The 22,593-nt window shown below is 41.5% G+C and overlaps 1 protein-coding gene across 3 annotated transcripts in view; it reads right to left on the minus strand.

Moving 5' to 3' along the window:
* SGMS2 (sphingomyelin synthase 2) overlaps positions 1-22,593 on the minus strand; it is an 82,989-nt gene that overhangs the window by 58,628 nt on the left and 1,768 nt on the right. For 2 of the 3 annotated variants that reach the window (XM_028121280.2, XM_028121281.2), the window contains exon 1: positions 12,120-12,424. The exons of the other annotated variant lie outside the window; for it this stretch is intronic. The gene's annotated coding sequence lies outside the window, so the exon portion shown is untranslated. Of the gene's footprint in view, positions 1-12,119; positions 12,425-22,593 lie in introns of those variants that run through there. 3 annotated transcript variants of the gene reach the window in all.

Consider the following 22,593-nt stretch of genomic DNA (forward strand, 5'->3'; position numbering starts at 1 on the left):
TGTTTAGTGGGGCGTGACAAGAGGTTCATGATACATTCAAGAGTACAAACCAGCAATATGTGTATGACCCTATTTATCCTGTCAAGCTGCATGTGTAAACACAATGCTGGAAAGATAATGCAAAATAGTAACAGGTGACAGATTATGTGACTTAAACCTTCCTTCTTATCCAGGTTTAAATGTTTCTAAAATAAACACGAGTTGTTGTTATAATTAAAAAGTTAGAGAAAAGATGAGGCTAAAATCCCAACACAAATTTCCAAATGTCAGTTACCATATTAACAGTCTCTAAAAAAACATTTACCATAAGCACAAAGTCTGTTTAATATCATTATGTACTAAGGATAAAAATAATAAACCCTATTTTTCATTTTGGTCACTGTGTGTGGTAAGCAAATAAAAACACTCTGTCCTGGAAACTTAAAAGTTTTCGTTTTAGCAAGATGCCATTTGTGGTAATGTACCACCAAGTAGCAAAGAGGTCAGCCTCTCTGGTTAAATATGGCATAATTATAGTTCATAAAATTAAAGCAAAATGTACATATGTACATAGTACATAAAGCAAAATGTACTATGATTAGTCTGGCTCAAACAAAATCTTGTCTTTTAAAATAAAAATGAAGCTAGAAGTAAAAATGAAATGAGACATGAATAAATATGAACTAAGATGGAAACAAATTTGGGAGGGGGTTGTTATTAGTAAGAGGCTGCCAGAGAGAGTTCACCTCTGGTCAGGGAGAGAGTACATTTGTTGGAGGCAGAGTAGCTCCTCAGGATACACATAAGTATTATAATCAAAACCACCAGGATCCAACAGTGTCCTGTACATACCTGAGTAGCTTAACAGAATGAGCACACTAGCTACACCTGAGTTGTTTATCCAGCGTTAAACTGTGCAAACACTCCATCTCTTGCTCAGGAATCTCCTTCAGATTCCCAGTCATTCCAGTCTCTTGGATCTGGGACCATTTCCTCCAGTTTTTATTTTTCTCTCCTATTCTTTTGTTGTCCTTGCTCTTTTTTTTTATTTTAAGATTTTATTTATCTAAGAGAGAGAGAGACAGCGAGAGAGGGAACACAAGCAGGGGGAGAGGGAGAGGGAGAAGCAGGCTTCCCGCGGAGCAGGGAGCCCGATGTGGGGCTTGATCCCAGGACCCTGGGATCATGACCTGAGCCGAAGGCAGATGCCTAACGAGTGAGCCACCCAGGCACCCCTGTTGTCCTTGCTCTTAAGATTTCTAAGAGGTGGTTCACTCTAGCTTCCTCACGAGTTATCAGCAGTTTGCTTCTCTTGTGAGAAACTTGGTTTTAAAAACGAATAACTTATACTTCCTTCAACTCGTTTATAAAGAGTTTACCTGGTTTACCTTGTGCATCCTTGCCCATCTCTCAGTCTCATCCAACAGGTTTCCAACATTCCTTCCAAACAATGCTAGGGCAAATTACAGACCAGCATATTTACATAAGCCTTATTTCACACAGCCAACATCTTTTAAGGTATTTATTTATTTTGAGGGAGAGAGAGCAAGGAGACCAGGGAGAGAGGGAGAATCGCAAGCTGACTCCATGCTGAGCACAGAACCTGAGGCAGGGCTCCATCCCAGGATCCTGAGATCATGACCTGAGCTGAAACCAAGAGTCAGACATTTAAGGACACTTAACCGACTGAGTCACCCAGGCGCCCCGAGATGTTCTTTTAAGTATCAGATGAAGGATGATGTTCAGAGAACAAAAGGAGAGTCAAGAAAGTAAACTCTCAGGACTCCAAAGAGTTGTTTTGTGTCCAAATAGAACAACTAAAGTACCAGGAATAACTGGAAAAGAAGAAGAAGAAAGAAGGAAGTGAAATGAGGGGCTGGCTAATAGAACTTTTTGTAACTGAATCTTGAGCAACATAAAGGAAGATGAAGCAAATCACCCAGAGATCTGGCATGATGAACACATTTTGGGGGTAGGGGCCAGAGCTGAGCATTTAGATGGAAACCAGAAGTCCCGGTGGTGGAAGCTGAGGCACCACCCAGGCTCTAATGAGCTGTCACCAAATGGGATGGTGATGCTGACCAAATAAGCAAGTCAGCCACATGCTTTTACCTTGAGCTTCTAAGTCATGTGTGGTCAGAGGTTACACCTCAGGCACAAAAAGTAAAAGTTGGAGTAAACATGAATGTCGTCATTAGTGACCATGCTTCTCTCTCTCTTGCTTTCAGAGTACTATCTATAGCTTGGACACCTTGGATGCCACCTTGACCTTAGCATATGCCACCTTCAAGAGAAGGATGAGGTTCAGCACATGGAAAAAGAACTCCAGATTCACCTGCCCCCATCTCCCTACAGTGTCTAAAGCTTGCTACAGGGAAAAGTAAAGAATAATTCTTAACTTATCCTTGCAGAAAGGTTTACAGATAGCATATAATCCCAGTTTTCCATCACATCTCTAAACAAACAAAATGTATAAAAGAAATGCACACATGTGTACTCTCTCCAGTCAAGATACACCCATTCACTTTTCACAGTACTTTGGTTAAACTATAATAGTGTATTAGTGGGTGAGCCACTCTCTAATTGTCAGCCGTAGGAAATATGATGAAAATAAGGAGCAAAGGGGATTCCTAGGGGAAACATCATGGGTAAAAAATATTTCATTCCAATTAGGAGATCTGGCTTTAATCTGGATTCTGATATCGCTAATTGTGATCTTTAAAAAGTCACTTTAACAGGTCCAGCAGGCAGAAAATCAGTAAGGACATAGTTGAACCCAGCAATAAAAATCAGTCAACTGGGGCGGCACCTGGGAGGCTCAGTTGGTTAAACATCTGACTCCTGATTTCGGCTCAGATCATGATCTCAGGGTCATGAGATCGAGCCCGGGATCCTCCTTAAAATTCTCTCTCTCCCTCTGCCCCCTTCCTCCTGCCTGCACACGTGCACGCACATGTGCGTGCTCTGTCTCTCTCAAAACAAAACAAAAAAATCAATCAACTAGATCAATTGACATATGTAGAGGACTTCATCAAAAACAGCAGAATACACATTCTTCTCAAGCTCACATGAACATTCACTGAGATAGACCATATCAGGCCATAAAACACACCTTAATAAATCTAAAGGAAATCAAACGGTGTCTTCTTTCTCAGACCACAGTGGAATTCAACTAGAACTCAGTAACAAAGAGCAGGAAAATCCCAAAATAGGAGATTAAACAACGCACTTCGTAATTAACACACGGGTCAAGAGAAATTTTAAGAGAAATTTTAAAATATTTTGAACTAAATCAAAATAAAATCACAACTTATTAAAATTTTTGGGATACAACAAAAGCAGTACTTAGAGGGAAATCTATAGTAGCAAATACATATTTTGGAAAAGATATAAATCAATAAGCTAAGCTTATACCTTAAGAAACTAGCAAGAGAAGAGCAAATTAAATCCAAAGTAAAAGAAAATAATAAAAATGACAGCATAAATCAATGCAATTGAAAAGAAATTACTAGAGAAAAGTCAATAGAACCAAAAGCTGGTTCTTTGAAAAGATTACTAAATTTAGTCTCTAGGCAGGCTAAGAAAAAAGGGACAACACAAACTACTAATATCAGAAATTAAAGAGAGGACATCACTACAGCTTTTAAAGGGACAATAATGTAATACTATGAACAATTCTATGCCCTCAAATTTGATACCCTAGGTGAACTGGACCAATTACTTGAAAGATACAATCTGAGAAAACTCACATAAGAAACAGACCATCTGAATAAGCCTATATCTATTAAAGAAATTGAATCAATAACATTCCAAAATACAAAGCACCTGGCCCGGATGGCATCGTGGGTAAATTCTACCAAACATTTAAGGAAGAAACTACACCAATCCTCTACAATCTCTTTTGGAAGACAGAAGCAAAGGGAGGACTTTGTAACTCACTCTATGAGGCCAGCATTACTCTAACACCAAAACCAGACAAAGACATTAAAACTACAGACCACCAATATCTCTCATCACGAACAAAGATGAAAAGAATCCGCAACAAAATATTAGCAAATTCAATCCAACAATGTAAAAAAAAAAAACAATTACACACCATAACTATGATTTATACCAGGCATGCAAAGCTAATTAAACATTAAAAAATCAATAATGTAATCTATCACATCAAGAGGCTAAAGAAGAAAAACCTCATGATCATATCAATAGACACAGAAAGAGTATTTGACAAAATCCAGCATTCATTCCTGATAAAAACTCTCAGTTAAGAATAGAAGGAAATTTCCTCAACCTGGTAAGAATATCTACAAATGGTCGCCTGGGTTGGCTCAGCTGGTTAAGCAGCCGACTCTTGATTGCCGCTCAGGTCATGATCTCAGGGTTGTGAAACTGAGTCCCATGTCGGGCTCTGTGTTCAGCATGGAGTCTGCTTGGGATTCCTTCACCCCCTCTCACTCTGCCCCTCCCCCCCCACTTGTACACTCTTTCTCTCTCTAAAATAAATAAGTCTTAAAAAAAAAAAAAAACTCAGTGAGTGCCAGGAGTTAGGGCCAGGGAATGAAAAGGTGAAGTACTGGGAATTTTTAGGGCAGTGTAACTATTTTATATGATACCATAATGTAATACATGTAATTACACATTTTTCAAACTCCATAGAATACACAGCACAAAGAGTGAACTCTAATGTAAACTATGGATTTTAGTTAATAATAACGTGTCAGTATTGGCTCATCAATGATAACAAATGTATGACACTGAAGCAAGATGTTAATGATAGGGAAAACTGGCGGGGAGGGGGCCCAACATATGGGAACTCTGCAATTTCTGCTTTTTCTGTAAACCTAAAACTGCTCCAAAAAATAAAGCCTATTAATTAAAAAAAAGTACTTCTCAAATTTACTTATAAACTCATTCACATTTAAGACAGTGATAATTTTTTCAAAAATAAAACTCCAAATACTGTGATTTAAGCTGCAAAGCAATATTCCAACATTAATGGCAAAAAGAGCTCTGGTTATGTCCTTCAAGAACAAAGACAATTTGCTCAAACACACCGCTGATCTAAATTTGCCTTATAATTCAAAAGCCCTTAAGCCTTCTAAATGTAGAGAGCGTTCTAAACACTACTTAATGTTGACGAAGAGACCTCTGTGGTCAGAGCAGTACCCCATTTTGTGGTAGAACATGTTTAGATCTGTAACTCCATCACTGCCCCCCACAGGTTTTCATATTCCACATACATATCCATCCCAACCAACACGAAGGCTATGCTCTGTACACCAAATGGCAGGACACATCTCATCCCTGCTGAAATTAAAGGCCTCATTCAATGCAGCCTATGCACACAGAGGGAGGCGCTTAGCACAAAGCCATAACGTGCCATTTGCAAAACTGTCCCCAGATGAAACCACATCTAAAAGAAGACTTGTTTTGCTTCCAACAGGACATCTAAGACATCCCTTAAGAACATTCTTGTAGCCAAACGCTCACGTTAATGGAGCCCCCTAACGGAAGAGTTCCCAAGCTGCGTTTGCCTCTAGCAACCGTCTACCAAGAACCTTCCATCAATTAAGATGTGGCTGACATGAAGCATATCTGCCAATAAGACGGAAATGTGACTACAGAAATAGTGGCCAGGTCCAAAAGATATTTTTCTGCCATTTGCAAAATTCCATGTAAGTTGTATACTGTGATCTTAAATTAAACATGTCAATTTCAATCAAGCCTTCTTAAGGCTTCTATGAATTACATTGTCAGTTCACAACTGCACATGGAATCTGGTTACCCTGAATGCCTTTTGTAAAGTAGAACCCTACTGCACGATGATTTTACTCTTTAGTCCTAACCCAAAGGGTGTGGGACCTTGGAACCTCTTCCTGTGAAAGCAGCCTCGGGATGGAGGCTGACTCTAAGGAGTCTGGGCCTCATACTTCCGTTTCCAATGTCCTGTAGCTGGCCACCCTCAGCTCATTCCGCTTCTCATTGACAACCGTGTCCACGGCAATTCACAGCTGACACCACATCACTTCCACTACTTCCGTTTCCAGACATAATATTTAGAAACTATTAGTAACACGTATGGTTTATAAACAAATATTTAATAATAAAGGTGGCTCATCAGACAGCTATATTTGCTAAATTCTGGCTGGGTTTAAAGACTCAATCCAAATTCTTTGTAGAAGATAATCAAATCTCATTTGAATGAATAAAAATGTTTTTGAAGACAAATGATTCAAAAAGGCATTTTGTCAATAGTTCTTTTGTTTGTTTCATGTTGGAAGGAATCAAAGGGTTCTTAGAATTAAAAAATAGGTAATTAATTACTTGGATAAAAAAGTATGTATCCAACCCTGATTGTTTCACAAATGGCATTTCAGAAGCACGGTGCAAGTACATCATTTAAAACAAACATGCAGGGCGCCTGGGTGGCTCAGTTGGTTAAGCGACTGCCTTCAGCTCAGGTCATGATCCTGGAGTCCCAGGATCGAGTCCCGCATCAGGCTCCCTGCTAAGCAGGGAGTCTGCTTCTCCCTTTGACCCTCTTCTTCCCTCTCGTGCTCTCTATCTCTCATTCTCTCTCTCTCAAATAAATAAATAAAATCTTTTAAAAAAAATAAATAAAATAAAACAAACAAGCAAATTCAGCTTCATTTTCTTAATGATGGCAGAGTAAGGTCAGGGCTCCACTGCTTGTGCAAATGGGGCAAAAAGAACAGAAATGAGGTTTAGGGACCGAAAGCATACATTACCTCTACTTTTCGTCTTTTCCACTTTACCCTTTGGAAAGATTTTATAAATTACATCCATCTGGCTGTAGTTTCATAATTTTCCTACTTCTCGCTCACCTACTAAAGGTGATGGGCTTGTCAAGAAGGTAAACAAAACAACTAAAAAGCAAGATTAGAAATGGTTGGGGGGAAGAGTAGACTTGGATTATACCACTGAATAGAAATCTTGAAAAAAATTAAAATCTGTATGTGACTGGTGGTGGATGAAGATACAGTAATGTCATCCACTGAGCCTACCTCCAAAATTCACTGAGGCACAGGAGGAAATTACAAGACCGGTCATTAAAACAGGTACACCTTTCTCCAGTTTCCAAGACTGTTGGCCAGATTAACTAGAACAAGCTTGATCTAAATTTCTCTCTCTCACATACATGATACAGAGAAAGAGCCAGACTAGAGGTTCCATCACCTAATTTCAGATATATTCCCTGCATTTCTCCTAACCTTATATATTACATGAAGTATCTCGATAAACCCATGTCCTATAGACACGTATAATCCCAACCTTAATGACAAAAGAATCTGAGTGGTAAAGAATAGTTACATCACCCCCTTAATTTCCTTCTCTTAAAAAGCTTACTGGTATCCTATATCTTTAGTTCACTTTTCTCTTAAGTTCTTGTAGAGCTGCCTTTTCGACAGATATGCTGCCTTGGAAACACAAAAGTGATCACTAACCAAATTTTCCTTTTCATCCCTCTACACAGCACCCTTCTCATGATCTTTATCATGTTTTAGAAAAGTATCTGAAGAATCTGCCAACTTAATCTCCCTAGGTGCGACTGCAACTTTGCGCACATGCAAATCTTCAGGCTGTTAATTTAATAAAACTTGGACTTCTCCTGACGATCACCATCTTCCTGAATCTGCTCCTTACCAAGAGTGTCCTGGAAATGGCACCAAAGTGGATTAAAAAGACTGATTAATCCCAGCCTTCCTAGTAATCTTTGTTTCTTCATCTAAATAGAAAATTAGATGAACTAGACCATTTAGGGTTTTTCATACTCTGCTTCAGATGCTTTTATTTTACTCTTCCCAAACTCATGAAAGATTAAAAAAAAAAAGTCACGGTAAGTGGCACCCATTATTACTGTTGTCCCTACTGAAGACGGTCTCTGCCTCAAGAAACTTCAAATCCAGATGGAGATCCAAGGATACTACGTTAACTCAATAAAAGCCTATTTCTGACTGCCCTAAAATGCACCCCACAGACAATAACTCATAGAGTGTGCTTTCTCATTGGTGAAAATTGGTGCTCTAAGGGTGGAAGATATGGTTTGTGATCCTCCAAAGGGCATTAAAATTTCACAGGGGGAAGAGAATAGTTAGGAAAAAACTATTTAAAAAAGCCAATAATGAAAAAAAAAAGGAGGGGGGTTGAGAAACACTGACAGAGGAACCCAGAGGGCACCTTATTTGCTACAAACTGACTAAATGATCCAGAACAAATTATTTAACCTGAGTCCCACCTTGATACAGCAACACCATCATAGGTTGCCCTCACTAACAACTACAAACGACTAGCATCTCCTCAGCCTTCGCTTCTCATCTTGAATCTTCCTTCCTCAAGGGGTGCTTTCCTGACCTAGAGAAGGTCTCCCCTCTTGTTCTCTCTCAGCACTACTGATCCACTTTCACAACTGGTGATTATATACTTGTTTCCTTGTTTTAATTGGATGGCTCCCACACTAGGTGGTAGGCTCCAAGAGGGAAGGGACCTTGTCTGTCTGTCTACAACAGCACACCCAGCCTGGCACAAAATGGCACTCTCTGCTTCTTGCCAAGCCCACCCCCCTTCAACCAACTTGTATTCCCCTGACATACTGAAGGACATGCCAGCACCCTTCTTTAGAGATTAACCCTGAGAGCAATTCACTAACACTTTCTTTTCAAGCCACTTCAAGATCCCCTTGGCCCCAGAACATAAACTCCCAGAAATTTTCCCAAGGATCTTTGATCAATTATAAAAATTTTAATACAACTTCCAGAGATTTTACAATAATAAACTTGACACTAAGGGGGGATAGGTTAGGGAAGGAGTGTGCATATTTTTAAATGAAGTTTGAATATCAAAATGGTACTTTTTACTCTTCAAGATATCCAAGATTTTAAAAGACCTTTCTTTTCTTATTCTAGTGGCTGTTGTCCTATCCTTGGGTGTATCAATAACTGAGCCACTAGACAACAGAATAGTCTAGGATATACACCCAATTCTACCACATGCAGGGGAAAAAAATCTAATGTGAACAGGTGAGCAGGTGAGCATTTGTATTGGACAGAGGGAAATCAAACGAGATATGAGAAGTCATTTCAAATCAGAACAGCTGTTTGGACATTAATCCCTGAATAGAGCTCCTGTCCATTTAGGAGGAGCCAAGTCAGGCATTATTACAGTAAAATGAATTTCAGTGAAAATATAACATAAGGGAATCATGAAGATGAGAAATTCATATACATATGTGTGTGTGTATGTTTATATGTATAAGTATATATGTGTCTTTCTATAGCATCAAGACACTTTTTTTTAAATTTTTTTAGCATCAAGACATTTGGCAAGTTCCAAACCATTAGTTGGAGGAAATAAAAGAAAACAATATATGTGTGTGTGTGTGTGTGTGTGTGTACACGGGTGTATATAATCCACATATGTATATCCATCTATATCTAAAAATACGTACATATATGTTATCTGGATTAAAACAAAACTATATAAAATACTTTATTCCCTTAGTTTTCTATTAAATGTGGTCTTTAGGGGCACCTGGGTGGCTCAGTCAGTTAAGCATCGGGCTCTCGGTTTCAGCTCATGTCATGATATCAGGGTCCTGAAATTGAGCCCTGAGTCAGGCTCTGAGCTCAGTGAGGAGTCTGCTTGAGGATTCTCGCCCTCTTCCTCTTCCTTTGCCCCACCCCCCGCTCTCTCTCTCAAATAAATAAATCTTTTAAAATAAAAAAAATTAAAAAATAAATGTGGTCTTTAATTAGGGTGACCATATAATTTAACATCCTAACCAGGCCAGTTCTGAGAGTGCAAGATAGCCTTACTAGTAATTACACCAGGACAACAGTTATACACTGGGGCTGTCCAGGGCAAATCAGGACACATGATCACTTTAATTATAATAAAGTCATTGGAGGGGCCCCGGATGGCACAGCTGGTTAAGCAACCAACTCTTGGTTTCTGCTCAGGTCCTGATCTCCGGGTCGTCAGATCAAGCCCGCATCAGGCTCTGAGCTCAGCTCAGCAAGGAGTCTGCTAAAAGTTTCTCTCTCCCTCTCCTTCTGCCCCTCCCCACACTTGCACGCGTTCTCTCTCTAAAGTAAATAAATCTTTTTTAAAGATTTTTTATTTATTCATTTGAGAGAGAGTGAGCAAGCAAGAGCATGAGCAGGGGCAAGGGGCAGAGGGAGAAGCAGGCTTGCTGCTCAGCAGGGAGCCCAATGAGGGACTCCATCCCAGGACCCTGAGATCATGACCTGAGCCGAAGGCAGACGCCTAACCGACTGAGCCACCCAGATGCCCCTAAAATAAATAAATCTTAAAAAAAAAAAGTCCATGGAAAACTGTAAGATCTCATGAAATAAAAATCAGATGAACAATATGAAAATGTGTATCCTTTAGTCAAGTTTTTTTAAAGGTTTTTTTTATTTAACAAAAGGTTTTAAGAAATAAATTTTAAAAGATGACGTCCACAAAAAATTTGGTCTATATGGGACAACGTCCTACTAGACAAAGAATATAAACTAAGGAATGAATTGTAAAGTAGTAAAGTAGGGAATTAATCTCTAAGAGAACCATCTGAAAACATAAGCCAACCCCATATAGACATTTCTGCACCACAGTCTCTAGTACCACCTAGTTATTGTTACTGGGAAACATTTGCACAAAAAGATTTATATTCTCCTCTTGCCTCTCTTCTTCCACCTAAAGGAATAATCCTCCATTACTAGCAAAGCACTTAGTATCTCCACAGCAACTAGGAGAATTGCGGTGTTGCAACGGGAGGATGACGAAGTGGAAAACAAAGTGAGAGAAATAGTGTAGAAGAAAAAAATTCTCCCCACACAGCACACACACACACACACACACACACACACACACACACACACGGAGGAAAAAAAAAAAAACTTGCTAAAAAGAACCCTCTTGCTCTAATCAGTTGCTTCAAGGCCTTTAAGACCCATTAAGTAGGCAATGGGGTAAAAGTGGCAGGTAAATTGTATGGAGTAATTGCAGATGACTTCACCCAAAGAATTTGAAGGTGGGGACAAGAAAGGGGTTTCTGAAATAGGGAAGTGATCTCCACAGGTGCTCGCATGTGGCTCCCAAGAAGGTACAAGGTATGCGAGAAAGGGCCAAGAAGAGAGGACGGAGGGAAGCCCAGAGCTAAGCAAGGCTTCCAAAGCAGCCTCTGGTAAGCAGTGCGGGGGGGGGGGGGGGGGGGGATGAGGAGGGAGGGGGGAGGGGCCAAACCTGAGCAAAAGCTAACCTCAGCCCAGTAAGACCACCACAGCTATAGAAGGCAGAGGGCAGCAGACTGAGAATGTGAAAACTTCTGTGCTCTTCCCTGGCCTCTGCCTGCCACAACACAGGGGTAAATAACACAAGCAAGAACACAGTATTCAAAAATACTCAACGCGTCGATTCAGAAAATGTGTATTGAGTGTCTGCATCATGCTAGGATGTACAAACAAAACAAAACAAAACAAAACCACCACCCTATAAATTTTGCTGTTAAGGAGCTCAGTCTGAAAGAACCTAAAATCATGTTCCGATATGGCAGTCCGGGAACAGAGAAAGGCCTCAGTACTTCTGGAACAGAGGGAGAACACCTAGGCCGCAGGCGTGATGTGGAGAAGGGAGTGAGCGAGGAAAGTCCACCGCAGGAGACGCTGGAGGTCAAATCATTTGTGCCTTAAGTCACTTCTCTAAAAAACAAGATCACCACCTAAAGGCATCCTCCATATTGGTAAACCCAGCAAATACTGTGTTCTCTTACTCGACTTCTCAGGAACTTACAACAGCACTGATTACCCTATCCTGCTCTAGACACCGGATTCTGTCGCCGTCTCTTCTGGTCCTCCTCCTGCCTCACTGGTTCCTCCATGGTCTCCTACTCCATCTCTCAACTCCCGCCATTGCTTGGAGCCTGATCTCTGGCTCTCTTCTCTGCCTGTGAAATCCCCCTAGGTGATGGCAGATGCCCCAAACAGCTCAGACCCTGACCTCACCCCTGAGTGCAGGTCCCTCAGTCACGACTGGCCGACGTCTGTCTCCCTTAGGAAGGGCTAACAGGCAACGCAAACTAACCGGTGGCCAGAACAGAACTCCATTCCCTGCAACTCTCTCACCTGGGAGTCCTGCTTGACTTCTGCTCGCTTGCGTCACTCATCCAAGCCCCGCCATAAATCGTGCCAGTCCGACCTCCGTCCCTCTGCAATCCATCCAGGGCTCTCCCTCGCCAACCCCGCCTTCTTCTTGCTGCTGGCCACATCCGTCCTCGGGCAGTGGCCTCACAACTGATCCTGCTTTTACTCTTGGCCCCTTCTGCTTCCTTCTCTGCCCAGCCCCCAGAGTCTGTCACCAATGTAAATCATGCCTGCTCCTTATTTTAGACTGCTTTGCGACACCTTCTCACTGCATTTGCAAGAGGACTCATCCTCCCGACCAAGTCTGCAAAGCCCCACCCCGCCGGATCCTGCCGGCCTCACCACTTCCCCCACCCGCTCCTTGTGTGACCAAGCACACGCCCTTCCCTCTCATGCTTTACACCTCAGTGCGAGTCCCGCGGCTTCCAAGGAGCCTCTCCTGACTGGGCTGGAGCAGGCTTTCCCAGTCACTCTCCACCAGGTGACCATGCTGCCTCTAAAGAACAGGTCCAACCTGAACTTGACCTTGTTTAGGTATTGGTCTTACTTGTTTACATGGCTCAACCTTTCTTTGCAGCACCTTTTCTTCTCTCAACACATCAACTCCAACAGTCTCCAGGAGGGTAGAAACCTCGACTCCTGTTCACTGACTCCCTAGAATCAAGAATAAAGTCTAGCACATAGCAAGTGCTCAAAACACTGTGTTTAGTGTATTAATCAATTTCAGAAGGAACTGAGGAGGGCTTGGGACTATGTCTCAACCATCTGTGTCATGGAGGTGTTTGCATCAGTCAATACATTTATGAAACCCAAAGCAACCTATCTTGGAATTTCGTGACAACAGTGGCTTGCCCAGGAACTGGGGAATTTTTTGCTCCGAACCCTCTGCTTTTAGTTATTTTCCCACACAGACCTGCACCCTTCCCTTCCTTCTCTCCCTCTCACTCCATGCCTAGGCCTTCTTATACTCTAATTTTAAGTTCCTGGCAGACGGATATTTGATATCAAGTGATGGTTTCTGTCATCTAGGCTTTACAGGAGTCTTGCTTCTCAAATTGTTACAATAAGCAACTGAGCGAGGGCGTAACAAGTGAGCAGCATTATATATATAAACAGGGCAAGGACAGGATGAAGACAGTGGCAGATAAACAGGTCGGACAGTGAGGTGAGAAACGAGAGGAGTTAAATGCCCTGAAGCCCAGGGGCTGAGGCCAGGCCAGACGCCACACACATCCCATGGTATCACAGCTCACACATGCATGTGAACAGTCATCTTTTCTGTAAGCATGAGCCTAATTATCTAATTCTTTTCTAGGCCCAGGCACACCTCCTGACATTGAAATTCACACATTTACATTACCGACAACCTTAGAGACATGTTCTACTGTACTGTTCAGCCTGTTGTTCACTCGTTCTAGCAAAAGGCACCAGAACCATCTTTCTCTGGAGCTCACCAAGGCGACTCCATGACATCATTCAGTTTTTATATAACATACCAGAATCACTGGATGGCAACTATTAAAGAATTCTCTCCAGATTCACGGAGGGTATTGCTGCGTAAGGATAAAGCTGGTCAGAGACGCACTGCCCAGTAGAGTAGCTGCTAGCCACACGTGGCGACTAAGCACCTGGGACGTGGTCAATCCATGTAGAGATGTGCTGTGAGAGCAGAATACATGCCGGATTTCAAAGATTTAGAAAAAAATGTATAAATGTCAAGAATTTTTAGGTTGATCATAATGGATAATATGACATAACATTTTGACATATTGAGTTAAAATATGTTCTTAAAATTAATTTCACTTCTTTTAACTTTTTATTAAAAAAATGTGGCTGGCGGAAAACTCAAATTATGTATGTTACTATCATGTGTGGCTCATCTGTATCTCTACTGGACAACCGTGGGTTCTTAGTGGATGGTTACCTCCTGAGGGGGAGGGCAGGGCAGCACATTGGTCCCAGGTCTCATCTTTGCCCAGAAACTCTTTCATCAGTTCACCCAGGAGAGATAAGCTCGGGAGCTGATTCATACTAATGAAAGAGGCAACAGAAAACATCAGTCTATTAACCTATCAATGATGGCTAGGAGATGGGATAGATACCTTCTGGTACGAGTGAAGGTTACCAGGCCTCCTGCATAACCTAGACATCCTCATTCTGCTATGGAGATATTGGCAGGGAAAAGTGAACCATTCACCAAGAATTACTTGATGGGGATAAAATGCAAGCAAATGAGTCAAGAGTTGTATAGGGGCACTGCACCCCCAGAGCCGAGGCTCAGGAAGTTCCTAGACTAGAGAAGCGAGAGCCTAGAAAAATCTCCGCCCAAAGCATTTTAGAACACAGACCAAAACTTTCTTTCCTCCACATCGTTTTGAGTTTTTTCCAAACCTTCACATTTATAAGAGGAAATCAATCCTACTTTTCTTATCTGTCTATAATTTCCCCCCTAAACTAACACAGTGACTCCAAATCTAAAAAGGGTATATTTAAAGGAAATGCAAATAAGAAAATGTCCTAGCTCTTGGTTTTAAGAGTTTCCAGTATTTAAAATATATATTTTTAAAGATTTTATTTATTTGATTGACAGAGAGAGACACAGCGAGAGAGGGAACACGAGCAGGGGGAGTGAGAGAGGGAGAAGCAGGCTCCCCGCGGAGCAGGGAGCCGGATGCAGGGCTCGACCCACAGGACCCTGGCATCATGACCTGAGCTGAGGGCAGAGGCTTAACGACTGAGCCACCCAGGCGTCCCTAAAATATTTCTATACAAGGCAGTCTCTTCCCCCCCGAAACTGCCATATATATATATATATATATATATATATGCGCCATCCAGCTAATTTTTCCACCCATATTTCTTTAAAATTATTTAAAAAAATCTTCCATTAGCCCTTATTTCATTTTTTATATGGGAAAATTCCCAAGATTTTATTCCTTACACTATCTCTACGTTGTAACAAAGGAGAGACCCTTAATTAATGGAAGTTGTCTCCAGATCACAATGTAAGAGTAGTTATGGGAGGATTCCTTTAAAAAAAAAAAACCCATCCATTAAAATTGTTATTTTTAATGTCAATAACTGATGCTTCAATTCCAAGATATCACCTACTCAGGGGGCCTATAACCCTTTGTATACTTACTATAGATGATCCAATGAACGATACCATCTTTTATTTAATTCGTTATAGTTTGGGAAGCCCTTGCACAGACGTATCCTTGCTCTCAGAGAATGCATATTAACATTGCTAGATAAGCAAAGAGCAAATTTTACAAAATTAAAGGGAATCTGGAGTCAAAACTCAAGTGATCAGCTCTACCACACTTGGACTATCATCTTACCCCCAAACAAATGCAGGGTGGTGACCACCGCTCCATGGGGTGCAGCCATATTGCTGTCCAGCAACTCTGATGGAAAAGGCGCAAAGGGGTGCTACTTGCTCCAAAACCCATAGACTTTTTTTTTTTGCTAAAACCTTGGTACTGGCATTTTAAACATTTGCCAAGTGTAAAAATGTATAGAATTATCAAGTTAATTCCCTCTACCCCCAAAGTCATTATTTTTGCACATAAAATAGGATAGCCCCCAAAATGCAAACACTTGCTACACCTGATGTGCCCATAACCATAAATCATGAGATTAAGCAGCTTTCCTGGGGCTGGCCTAAGGAACAGAACCAAACGCAGATTGTTCTGGTAACTCTATTAGTTTCCCTTTGCTGCTGTAACAAGTTACTACAAACTCCAGTGGCTTCAACAACACACATTTATTTTCTACAGTTCTGGAGGTCAGAAGTACAAAATGGGTTGCACTGGGCTAGAATCCAAGTGTCAGTGGGGCCGCATTCTTTTCCGGAGGCCCTAAGGAAGAATCTAGTTCCCTGCCTTTTCCAGCTTCTAGAAACTGCATACATTCCTTGGCTCGTAGCCCCCTTCCATCTTCAAAGGCAGCAATGGTCCTTTGACATTTTTAAACTCAAAGCTCTGTTAGTTCTGACTCTCTGGTTCTGACTCTTGGCCTTCTCTTTTCCACTGGGTCCAACCAGATAATCCAGGCTAATCTCCATATGGTAACATCAGCTGATCTGCAACCTTAATTCCCTCTTACCATAGAACATAAGGGTTACACCGATTCTGGGGATTGGGATGTGAAACCTTTGGCGGGGCCATTACTCTGCCTACCACCATCTTCAATACTAATTAGAAAACAGTCAATGAAACCTCACATGTACAAGCTACTCTCCCCCAATAGGACTTTCAACTGTAATAGGTGAAAGCCTTAAAACTTAAAAAAATAAATATCGTCGGAGTAGCAGGCATAAGATTGCAGATCTTCTTGCTGAGTTGAATGCACTCTTCAGGGGAATGGAAGAATGTACTTCTTTCCCAGACTCAATGCCAAGCCTGATTGAACACTCAGAAACTTTTAGAGAAAAATGTTTGAGGGGCACCCAGGTGCCCTCGGTTAAGCGTCTGCCTTCGGTTCAGGTCACGATCTCAGGATCCGGGAATCGAGCCCCACAACAGGCTCCCTGTTGGGGAGGGAGTCTGCTTCTCCCTCTCGCTCTCTGTCCCGCGCCCCCCCCACCCCTGTCCCACTCGTGCTCTCTCACGTGCTCTCTCTCTCTCTCAAATACAATCTTTAAAACAAAGTTTGACAGGGCGCCTGGGTGGCTCAATCAGTTCAGCGTCTGCCTTCGGCTCAGGTAGTGATCCCAGAGTCCTGGGATCAAGTCCCATGTCTGGCTCCCTGCTCAGTGGGCAGTCTGCTTCTCTGCCCCTCCTGTGGCTCATGCTCTCTCACTCTCAAATAAATAAAAATCTTAAAAAAAAAATGTTTGACAATACCATATTGAAAATTAAATATTGCCATCTTTCAATACTGATACTGAAATATAGGACCTAGTTTAACCGTCCACACGGTAAATCACAGGGATCTGATGTTTGGACAGGTGTGAGGTTTCCTTCATTAAAACTACATGTGCAAGGACACAAAGGGGACCCAAATTGTGAGATACATGCTAGATTCTATAATCACCAGTGTGGTGGTTCAACTCTGCAGTCAAACTGCTTTCAAAACCTAATTCTGCCTACCAGCTGTGTGACCTTAGGCAACTGACTTAACCTTTGTCTCAAATGGGGATCCTTAAAATGGGGATAATAATATGCACCTCAGAGTATTTGGGGAGATGTAAATAAGTTCTAAGTGCTCAGAAAAAAATCCTGACAAATAGTGAGTGCTTTCAGTATCTGGCAAATACAACTTGAAATGTTCCTGCCTACTGCTTATAACTTGCCAATCAAACTAGATTCCAAGGGAGTGTACTTCTCAGCGCCAACCAATTCATCATAGGGGATATATCATACACATACACACACCCATATATATTTAATTTAACAAAAACAATGCCCTCTGTTGCTATTAAAGTTGGTAGCTACTGGGGGCGGGGTCATAACTGGACGTTAAACAACTTGCAGAACAAATGCAAATCTCAGAAAACAGTAGCAGCTGTGTGAAATAAACCGTCTCAGGGCCTCCTAAAGAAAGACTCACAGCATCGGGGAGGACAGTAGGGTCTGTGATTCTTAATGGCCCCGGGCATTTTCTGGGACAGTGGGGTTCATGGTACAATACTCCTCAGAAGGCTGAGCTCTGTAGGGCACAGTGACGGTTGTGTGGCGACATGAAGGCTCCCAGCATCTGCTGAGAGGCCTGGCATATTGTGATTGCTGCTTTGAAAGCTTTGCAGCATTCACAGCTGATGAGATCTACTTCTTACGAAAGTTCTTGAATTCAAAGGCACTGTACAAACAACTGCCATGATTTTATCCTAAACCCCACGAGGATGAGGGGAAGGGTGAACGACAGGACCCAGACCCTACCAATACAGGCAGGATGTGACAAACGGCTCTTCTATTACAAAAGAAATAAGAAGAGAGGATTTGATTTTTGAGGTAATAGGATGGAACACTTTGTCTTTAAAAGTCCGAGATGCAGCTTGTATGCAAAAAAACAATGAACGCTAAGCCACTGAGTATTTATATGAACCAAGCATTACCCTCAATGCTTTACTCACAAAGTTTTATACGTCATATGGTCACCTTCTGAAGTAAATATTTTATTCCTTTTTTACGGCCAGGAAATGGAGGTTCATCTGCAGAAGCTGCCCAAGGTCACCTAGTGGTGAGCAGTGGTGTTGGGTCTCACAACACCCCACTGTCCTCCCCAACGAGTGCGCTTTAGGAGGCCCTGAGACCTTGTATTTCACACAGCTGCTCCTGTTTTCTGAGATGTGCATTTGTCCAGGTGGGCCTAAGCCTGTGTGCGTTCACCTCTCTGGCATTCCTTCATGACCTTAAATCAGCACAGACCAGATAAGCAACCCATGGTAAACACACAATCCCATATCAAAATATATTACCCTCTCCAAACTGCCATATCTCCAAAGCGAGTGGAAAGCTTACAGAAAGCCTTGAGGGATATTGGGCAGTGCAGGGCATTAGAATCAGCTCACCCTCACTTCAAGCCCTTGCTCTACTTCCTACCAGCTCTGCAGCCTTGAGTACGCTAACCTTTCTAAAAATTGTTTCCCTACCTCCACAGAGGAGAGCACACAGTTTCTATCTTGCAGGTCAGTCTGAAGATGAAGAGAGGTTCTAATGTAGATTTAAAAATGCTATCTCCAGTCTCTTCCATTATTTAACCATTACTATTTTACCGGCTTCGCTCCAGCTCCTGGGTGTGACAAGCCTGAGGGCCAGCTCTGTTTCAAAGGCTTGGCTTCACGTTCAACTACCGCTGCGCAAGTATTTTTCCTGAGAAATCCCTTGCTCCTCTTTGGAGACAGACTGCCATCTAAAAGTTTGCCTCCAGGGCATCTCAATTAGCTAAGTGGTCCATGATCCAAAACCAGGTATTCTTTCTTTGACCCACTTCCCTACCACTAAATGAAAACTCATTCCTTCACGTTTTCTCTAGATGCTAGATCGGATTACCTAAAGTAATTTTTTACCCCTTCCAGTGGAGTGGCCGGTGGAGTGGTGTTAAGAGGTGCCTTCCCAGGATGAGTCTCATGAGCGTAATGGGCCAAGGAGGCCTGTGACATACGTTTGCACCCCGGCCAGGCCAGCCCCTCCAGGATCCCCCAGGACCCCAGTTCCAAGAGGAAGAGCCAATTCCCAGCAGGCCTCCCAGGGGACACAGAGTTGCCTCTGGCACATTCCCATCCTTGTTTCTGCAGCGGTCTCTCCACCTCCAGAGCCCCTCCTCCCTTCAGTTCCTTCCCATTCACGGAAAAGCGTTTCAAGAGTTTAATTCTTATCACATATTTTGCATTTCTAATCATCTAAATAAAAAGAGGTAATTAAGTTCCAGGGGTAGACATGCATCCCCCCAATTCTCCATAAATATGATGCCCCCAGTTCCATTGTTTCAGTTGGGGAGCAATTTGCCTTTATTCAGAGATTCACAGAGACTTTCTAGGTGAAGCGAGTACTGCCAGGCAAACTTAAAAGAGTCAAGGATGCCCAAAGGTGGGTATCTCAGCTCCTTCTCAATTCTGCTTGAGACTAGTACTGACAACTGGGCATCTTTCTTCCCACCGTTGAAATGTGTCACGATAAAAGAACCTCAGCACCGGCACTACCAGGCAAAGAAGTGACATTTACCTGAAGGGGCCCTTCCAGAGTCTTTCACGTGATTTGACTTTGAGTAGCTGGCCGTCTTTTCTGACAGTTCGGTTTTGAATTTGTTACCTTCATTTCCTTTCATCCTCTCCTCTTTAACCATTTTAATATGTGGTTTCATTTTTTTTAACAGTACGGAGGGATATATTGAAAGGAAAGATGTATATACACAACAATCAATCCACTTAATGCTTCTTAAAAAAAAAAAATCTAAGAATGTGCCAAGTTTGGTTTGAAAATTTTAAGTGACATGATCAAACTAACACACAAAATTGTAAAGCTGAATCTTAAACTGTAACCAAATCATCAAATTAGGTTTGGTAGCAGAGAAAACCAATCAGCAAATAACAGCTTACCCTTTTTATCGTTTTTTTTTAAGATTTTATCTATTTGAGCGAGAGAGAGAGAGAGAGAGAGCACGAGAGGGAAGAGGGTCAGAGGGAGAAGCAGACTCCCCGCTGAGCAGGGAGCCTGATGAGGGGCTGGATCCCAGGACCCCAGGATCATGACCTGAGCCGAAGGCAGTCACTTAACCAACTGAGCCACCCAGGCGCCCCCCTTTTTATGCTTTTTATTCTATTACCTGTTTCTTTACATTCTGCTTTGAATTACAAGTTGTCGTTAGAAATTAATAAATAGAACTGATCTGAGTTTCTGTATGAAGAAGCTGAACTGACCACTACTCATAATCCAACATCCTTTATCAAAACCGTGAGGATAAAGTAACTAGCACTGGAAATGGAAAAATAAACCCAACGCAAAATTTAAGTTCTGACTCAAGGTAGCAAAGAGGGTATGATATTATCATAAAACTTGAGAATGCTTAAATGAAGAAATGCTTTACACCTATAATGAAAATTAGCAAATGGAAATTTATTGCACTTTCATTAAATCAACCCCAGAATGTCTTACCAATGATACGCTTTTCAAGAGATCAAACAACAAATGCATAAGGTTTTTAAAAAGGTGACCTATTTAAAAGTGATGGAGCTTGGTCTAAACCTAATGTGGTGATAAATCTGCTAAAGGCAATATCTGAAATTTTTAACTTGTCCATCTTTCTGGGTTTTAAGGAAGCAAATTGTGAAAGTAGAATTTCTTGTAGAGAGCTACCTGGCAAAATTAGCACTGCTCTATTTGCCCACAAAAGTTTAGCTTTATGGCTAATAACAAAATACAAGCCCAAATATCTCTTTAAGAAAGCCTGTGTGTTCTGTTTTCATCAGATAAATCCCTTGCGTAATGAGCTACTGACCTATTGTGCAGCTCCACAGAGAATGTTGATCCTATTGCTGAAATCTTATGAGAAACACTAAAGAACACAGAAATTCAAACTCCTAAATTTAAAGAGAACATTTTCTACTTCTGAATATGGTAAAAAAAAAAAAAAAAGGCAGCTACATTAAACATTATTATTCACTTTTTAAAATGCAAAATGACCAAAATCATCATGGATAGACACATAGATATAGCTAGAAGGGTACTTAGTGCAGAGTTGCTTAAAATAGTAAAACTGGAAACTGTCCCAAAATAGGGGATTTGTTCAGTTGGGATGCAGCCAGAGAATAGAAAACTATGAAAGCTGCTGTATAAGAGTATTTTAGTGATAAAGATGTCCATATTTGGATGAAAAAAGCAATTAGAAAACCGTGTGTAGGGAACAAACTCAGTTTTGTAGAGAATGACCTTCTAGCAGGTGCAACCTCAGGAAAGTTATTTAATTTCTCTAAATCGGTGTTTTCAACACATGTTAGCTCTTTGTGTTATAGGACCACACAGGGGTGAAAAAGAATTTGAGGATATAACATTAAGTGATTTTCTGGGTGATCACTGCTTTGTTTAATCTGTACTTCTAAACTTCTGTAAGTAATATACTACTTATTATACAGGGAAAATTTAACAAATTGGAATATTCTCACACAGTGATTATCTTCTTAAAAATCTACCATAGTGCTTTGCTCACAGTCAGTAAATCTTGGTTTAGCTGAATTTACCCTTCAGATTTCATTTAAACAAGTTTGCTCTGGGGTTCATTTGAAATTATTTTAACTTAACAGCCTAACTTGTCTCTAATATTTTTATTGGGCAAAGCAAGGTATATTTGCATTGTTCATCCCCCTAAGAACTTATGAGCCCCAACTCAGGACTCATTGTAAAGCCACTGGATCTTGCATTACCAGTGGGAGACCGCCTATGGGAGCCTACTCACTTCTGGTTTCCTCCCAATTCCCCATCCTCTCCTCCTTTTTGGCTCCTTCCCCCCACCCCCCATCATCAAAGGCAAGGGGCGCTCTCTACTGGACTGTAAGCTTCAAAGACATTTACAAAATCTCCTTCATGTTAGCATCACCAGTACCTAGCATAGTGGCTAGAATATAGTAGCTGCTCACTAAATGTTTAACAATGGAATGAAGTGAATAAATGTCTGCTAGTTCAGGTTAGAGGAGTCAATTCCTCCATAAGAGACTAGGTAAAGGTGGGTAGGCTACTCTAGTCCAAAACTGTCTAGAATTCTCAGTAATTGTCAACAGCCCCCCAAAAACTCACTTCAAAGCATCACTTCTTTAAAAAAGTTCCCATTTGTATTCCACTGTGTATTTTAATAGATGTAAGATTATTTCTATTTTGCCCTATATTTTGTTTAAAGTCCCTCCCAAACCCAAGAGTTTAAGTCACTTGCTCATATATGGCAAGTAAGTTAACCACCCAGAAAGCCTCAGGTCTTCTGGATTCCAGAGCCCAAGACCTTTCCACATCATGTGGTGTCAAAA

The sequence above is a fragment of the Eumetopias jubatus genome, unplaced genomic scaffold (genome assembly GCF_037043125.1).
Source record: "Eumetopias jubatus isolate StellerSeaLion01/CBP00866 unplaced genomic scaffold, mEumJub1_p1.0 scaffold_2, whole genome shotgun sequence".
Taxonomy (NCBI): Eukaryota; Metazoa; Chordata; class Mammalia; order Carnivora; family Otariidae; genus Eumetopias; species Eumetopias jubatus.